The sequence below is a fragment of the Hemibagrus wyckioides genome, linkage group LG15, assembly GCF_019097595.1.
Source record: "Hemibagrus wyckioides isolate EC202008001 linkage group LG15, SWU_Hwy_1.0, whole genome shotgun sequence".
NCBI lineage: Eukaryota > Metazoa > Chordata > Actinopteri > Siluriformes > Bagridae > Hemibagrus > Hemibagrus wyckioides.
Window position 1 is genome coordinate 690,526 of NC_080724.1, and position 6,975 is coordinate 697,500.

The window sequence follows — 6,975 nt, forward strand, 5'->3', positions numbered from 1 at the left end:
CACACATCTTGGGTAGGTACAGAGATGGGAACAATCTGACAGGCCAGAGCTGAATGGAACCAGCGTTATTGCATAGAGCGTAATCATATTTTATGACTTTGGGCATGGTGACCTGACAAAAGCCAGAAAAATGTTCTGGCAAAATGAACACTGGGTATAATACCCTCTGTTTGCCCTGCTCCATGGTGCAGACGTGCTAATCAATGGCCTATTTTCAGTCCGAGGGTGATGGAGTACATCTCACCCAAAGGGACGCTACACAGCTGTGTGTCCACGGAGAGATCCTTAAAGCCCGATGCCTGCGTGATCTAGCTTGCCGATTTGGCAAAAGATGTTTCCTGAACAGCTGAACTGCCCTAAAGATAGAAACTGGCAGATTTTGTCTTTAGGACAGTTCAGCTGTTCAAAAAATATCTTTTGCCAAATCAGCAAGCTAAAATATGAGCACATGGGTGCTAAAGGGTCTCTTCATGGACAGCAAGATGTACAGTTTCCCCTCTGGTGTTTGAAATAGAATAGGACTGATTATCTATCATTAACATTTTATCATGGTTGCATTGATTGAAGAAAAAGAAGATAAAGAAGTTGAATCATCATCATCATCATTATCATCATCATCTTCTTCTTTTTCTTCTTCTGTGTAGCAGTAGTAGACTATACCTAGGCTCATGATGCTAACATACAGGGATCTAGGCTCAAAAATGTAAATGAATCATTCAACATACAACAACAATAAATTCTTTACTCTAATCTAAGATTCTGTACTGTAAACCTTTCTTCCTCAGCTGGTCCGAGATTATACAAAACATGGCATTATATGTTTTTTTTTAATTAGATTTTGCATAAAATTGTAAAAAAGACACATATCAGTGGAGTATATATGTACTACTACTACTAATAATAAAGCATATAATGTGATGTAATGAATTATTCTGACAGTCAGCAGTGCTGCCAGCTCACAGCTCCAGCGTCCTGAGCGAGTGAAGATGTGGAATAAAGGAAAGTTTCTCTAATATTTCTCTAATATTTCTTACTATGAGATCATTATATAACAAATCCAGTAAGCCCATTTTTAGAAATACAGACTTATCTCAAATACTGTCTGATTAAAAATATTTGTTATAGCTCATAAAGAGAAATATTAGTCAGATTTGTCAGATATATACTTGTTCCAGATATTTTTACAAGGTAAGATCTGTATCTGTACGCTCTTTCTGAGCACGTTCTCAAATTCAAATTTTATTTGTCACATACGATGTCTCCTTGCGTCCATCCGGATTTCCACCGCTGTCCATGTCACAGGTTTGATGAACAAATGAAGAACAATCAAAATCCATCTTTGTAGCACATTTTTAGTCACATCACTTTTCTCCCCACAGTTTCGAAACCCTTTTTAATCTTTGACCCAGTTCTTCCTGCAGTCTGACATTCATCACTCTCAGTGTTGACTGTGACGCACGTAGCACCATTACATTATATATGCTGGATGATCAAAACCTCAAACCCTTGACAAAGTCACTGTGTAAAAGAGCTTCATTAATAGGTTGAAGTTGTAGAGGTTGAAGACGTGACGTTCACACACAATGTCTTAAATCTGTTCCATTACTTATGCATTTAAATTTGATTGATTGGACACACACTTACTGATTACAGCTGCTCTACTTTTCACATCAAACATCATCTCACATCATATATTTCTCTCTTTCACACACACACACACACACACACACACACACACACACCAGAGATCTGCACACGCTCCTATCACAGTAATATTAAGCGTTCAGTGATGGCAGCAACAGATGGCATGTCCACCAGAGACACGCTTAAAAAAGAGATGGAGGCAAGGATGAGATTGGAACAAAGGGTCCGAGAAAGGACTATGCTCCCTTCCATCATTAAAGACAATCCTCTCTTAGCTCTGTCACACGGTGCTCTAGCTCCTCTCTTCCCTCTCTGAGGCTGTTCTTATTAAAGCAATGAATCTTCATCTCCAGAGACACACACATTAAACACCACACTGAATCCCACAGGATAGTTTCAAGGAGCCACACTGTTCTTGCAACACATTTGAATCCAAAGCACGTGCTAGACTACACACACACACACACACACACACACACACACACACACAGGGTAAACAAGCAGTTCATGAGGAAGCATGCACCAGTACAGAGGTTACAAGTGGAGTAATGCTACTGTCCCTCCTCCTCCTGTTGTCTTCTTTCCTCTATTTAATCTGGTGCTAAATTACCACAGAACATCCCACAGAGTGATGTATCCTAATAATCATTACCGTGCTGAGCTCATTTGTGCATTTGGAGGTTTTAGGCACAGTTGGAAGAGATATACGCCAGCTGCCTGGCCTAGATGCGCTGAAAACTGATGAAAAAAGAAAACAGACTCATCCTGATTATTTTTTTCCCTCGACAGGAACTAAAAAAGGGCTGAAAAAAATAAAGCCATGGAGACTTGGTGTGTTCACTGTAATTTAACATCGCTCACTCTGGGACCAGTTGCATTATGACATTTTTTACCAGTCAGTTTTTTTGTTTTGTTTTGTTTTTTCAGTTAGCTCGAGATTTTTGTTAAAAAATGTGAACACTTTATCTTAGTTCTTATAAACCAACATGGATTAAACATGGGTCATTTGCCAGACCACAAAAAAACACTAAAACCATATTATATAATAAATATACAAAATAAAATAAATATACGGAAAAACTAAAAAGTTCCCTTTCAGAGTGCAGATTGGGAAAAATCCTCCATGTATTTCATTTTATTGAATTGTTTTTATTTAACACAGTGAATCTAAGAAGTTTCGCAGCCGAGGATCGTCCACTTAGCACTTTAGTTTAAAATGATTTAGTGGACCATTTTTCCGTAATTGCTACCCTAAAGCATTTCAGTCAAGACTGTTAAGTGGATTATTCCAGATATTATTTGTCACGTACACTGTTACATAGAGAACACAACTTACAGTGAAATGAAAACTCGGCCTGCTCCTTTTTACAAAGCGCATATAAACAAACTAAATTAAATTAAACTAAACTAATAAGAAACAATATAAAATTTATAAATACTGAAGTGAATAGAAATAAGAAGAAAAATTTGCAAAAAAGTTAGTTCAATTTTATTTTTATTTCACTTTTATTTTTATTGCAGCTTTACAGAAATATAAAAATGACAAAGTTTTAAATTTTATTTTATTTTCATCCCTACTGAGCCAGCCAGAAGCATCAGAGACAATCTGAAAGCCATCCTCCACTGGGTGACAACAGACAGTGTGATAATAAACCATTTCCTGTCTATAATTAGATTATTAGTATGTATATTGTATGTATGTTGTATATAGTAAGAGTACAGAGCGGTCAGCAATGTATCCTGATTAACAGCAGCTACGGTATTCACTGCTAACCTCACTACAGGTTTATTAAACAGTTTAGCTCTCAGTGTTGCTTCTCAGTGGCTTTAGCTGGCTTTAGTCGTATTGCTAATCTACAGAGCTTGTTGTTCTTCTTCACGTCAGAATGAGCACGGCGTACCGTATAAACATCACACAGCTTCTAGGTCTTTAAAACAGCTGGACTGTCTACACAATGTCGGCTTTAAGAGCACTCGCTGCTGAAGGAAATCATATTTATGATCAATATACATCCCTAAATATTTAAAACCATACAAGCTTCCAAGCCTGAAGCCGACTGAATGATAGCTGGATAAAATCAATCCCATCCTCCTCAGCAGAGCTTTACGAGCAAGAGGCACACGTGTATTTTTCTCCCGTTCTGAAGGTCATATATGATGTTCATGACTGCTGTCAATGTGAGCTTTTATGCATGATGTCACAGGCTGTGTGTGAATACTGAGTGGTGGTGGAAGAAGCTGGAAGGACGGATGAAGAGAAAGATTTTTAGGGCTGATCTTAGTAGTTTATTGGAGAAGAATGAGAAATGTTGGAAAGATGAGTGGTCAGAAAACAGCCAGATGAGCGGTCAGAAAACAGCCAGATGAGCGGTCAGAAAACAGCCAGATGAGCGGTCAGAAAACAGCCAGATGAGAGGTCAGAAAACAGCCAGATGAGCGGTCAGAAAGCTTAAAGGAAGACAACTGTCAAGAGTCAAGAAGCTTTTATTGTCAATTCAACCCCATACAGCTGGTGCAGTACACAGTAAAATAAAACACCGCTCCTTTAGGACCATGGTGCTACATAAAACACAGAACTACAAGAGACAACACAGGACTAAATACACTACACAGGACAGTACAGTAATTAATGGGACAGTGAGCGTCGACTAGTACACAGTTCTCTAATGGATGAAATGCAAGTGTTTGATTTAATATAGTTAATGCTGTAGATGTAATGACCACTACTGTGTCAAACATGTCAGAAATCTAGAAGGTGGAAGGGCTATAACAGTGAAAAGACCACATCGGGTTCCACTCTTGTCAGCTAAGAATCAGAGGCTACAGCGGGCACAGGTCTAGCTAAAATGCACAGTTGGAATGATGCAGATATTGGCCTTAATTTGTTTTTAAAGCTTACACTACACACACTTTTCTAGATAAAAAAGAACACGCTACAGGTACAAAAAGCTGCAGCTATCCGCAAGGTAAAATACTTTATTCATGAGTGTGAGGGTGAAAAGGAGTGTACACACTTAAACTCTAACACGTCACGTTGGAATATCACGTCATGATCACTCCTCACTCGTCGTGTAATGTTAGCTGAATTGTCCAGCACAGATGTTTATCTAGTTACTGGACAATGACTTCCATGAGACTGGAAATTTTAAGGCACGTAAGTGGTTAAAAAAGCAGGGACAACTAAATTGTTACACACAAGTGGTAAAAGTGATAAAAATAAATCAGTCCTGTAGAACACACACACACACACAGATATTATATGAGTTATTCCGTTTCATTTTGTCTCTCTCTTCTCACCACATTTATGGATGATTCACCCGATTCTAACAACTGCTTCTCTCGTCACTGCTCTGACTGCAGGCTATTCTCAGACCAGAAAACAATAGACACGTCCCTTTTTAATAAGCCAGTGTTGCTGAGTCCAGTGATGCAAATTCAGAAAGGCAAGCACCCCGGTGTGTTATGGCTGAGAAATTAGGAGCATATTTTAAAATGCCTCCGAAAAAAAAAAAAAAAACGAAGTGCAAATGAAGTCTCGCAGCTGAATCACAGGACCAGTGAACTTGTACTTTGCTCTTATAGCACAGAAGAGCTGTGAATAACGCCTCCTTCAGTACGGTAAGAAGTTCTTTATTATACACCCTACAGTTAGAGCTAAGTGTCACACAAATCCCATGCCCTACTGCCCACTTCAGTGTGCTCTAATGAGGCCTTTTCCCTTTGCCCCATTCAGTAGGTATGTTGGCACGACAGAACCTGTCTCTGGTCTCTCAGCCTTGTTAATAACAGCTGTAAATGGCAGCTGAGGAGCACTGTGGCTTTTTTTATGAAACCATCCTGCAGCAGGCCTGCTGCTTTCCACCCGACCTCCCGTGTCCTGGCTGCCGTTTATCTCCGGGTCTAAATGAGGTCTCTGGGGTCTCGTGGCTGCTGAAGCCATATAGGAAATCCACATCATTACCATTTTTCTCCCCTTCTCAACAGGAAGAGATTTAGCTTCATCTCTCAGAGAGACAATGTGCTAAGAAAGCTTTTGCATGTAGCTTTTGGTGTGAGTCCTGAAGATAAAGCTGTTTACTACCTGAGGAGAACAGGGAGCAGAATTCAATGGGTGGTGAGAGGAAGCACAGCTGTCCATACAAACAGTACAACCAGGGTGGTGCTATAAATATACTGCATCAGAACACACTGAGATTCTGGCTCAAATGTTTGCTGAATGCCTCTAAACCGTGTAGCTGCATGATTTTAGGCACCGTTATACGGCCACGTGATTGCTATGAGTGAAATGTGAATGAAATAAGTTCAAGCTTATTGTTACAGGATTTATCTAGATAACACACAACACATTTCTCTATCAGAGAGAATGATTTTAGCTCCGAAGCTCAGAACCTGAAGCAGTAAACCATACTCAAGACCGAATGTGTTAACTGAATGGGTGTAAATATTATCTGGTGTATAATAATCACAGTGAGGATGGTCCTTTATAATGATGGTGGCAGGAATGATAACTGATTATATGATTATTATGGGGATATGGTATACAGGATCCCTGAAGGACTAGTAGTTAGGATATAGAGTTCTTGTCGCTGTGGCTCGGTTTCAAATTCACAGCTAGGGAACTCAACCCAGTCGGTGCACTGCCACTGACGAGCCCAAACCCGGACAAAATGGTGGTGTTGCATCAGGATCCGGTGTAAAACCTGCGCCAAATCCAATATGTGGACCAGTGATGTGCTGACCCCTAACAGGAGCAGCTGAGGGAGAAAAAAAGCAATGCTCAAAAACAATTATTATTTGGAAAGAACTGTTAATGTGGACTAAACTAATACAAATAGGATTTATTATTATTAGTATTGGTATTTTAAACTTATTATAATTATTTATTCTTTTTTAGAAAGCTTGCCAGAATCTCACAGGAAGTCTGGTTGAGAGTACAGCAGATATGTGCAACTCGATAAGGTCCAGAACTCAACTAGAAAGTTGAGAAAGTTGAGAATGAAAGTTTTGACTTTCTTGTACTTTCATTAAAATGAAGGTGTCGCTGTGTGAGCTATTTACGGGGTTCATTCACTTCATTTCATTTCCTTCACTAATTCATCTTCACAAACTGCCTGGCCTTAGAGGTTTAAATTAGGCTACACAATTGTTTTGACTAACTATTTTGGGAAACAGAAGCAAATAAATTTGTTAGAAGCACATTTCAACAAATAATGAACCGAAGTGATGTAGCTGAGGTGGAGGAACTGTCAGGACCAGAGCTGACAAGTGCTGCCATTTTTAACTGGGATTTCTCACAGAGTTTCTGGCAGCATAACGGCAGGGTTCATATTG

The 6,975-nt window shown here is 39.3% G+C and overlaps 1 protein-coding gene across 1 annotated transcript in view; it reads right to left on the reverse strand.

Moving 5' to 3' along the window:
* camkvl (CaM kinase-like vesicle-associated, like) overlaps positions 1–6,975 on the reverse strand; it is a 34,745-nt gene that overhangs the window by 8,722 nt on the left and 19,048 nt on the right. The window lies entirely within an intron of this gene.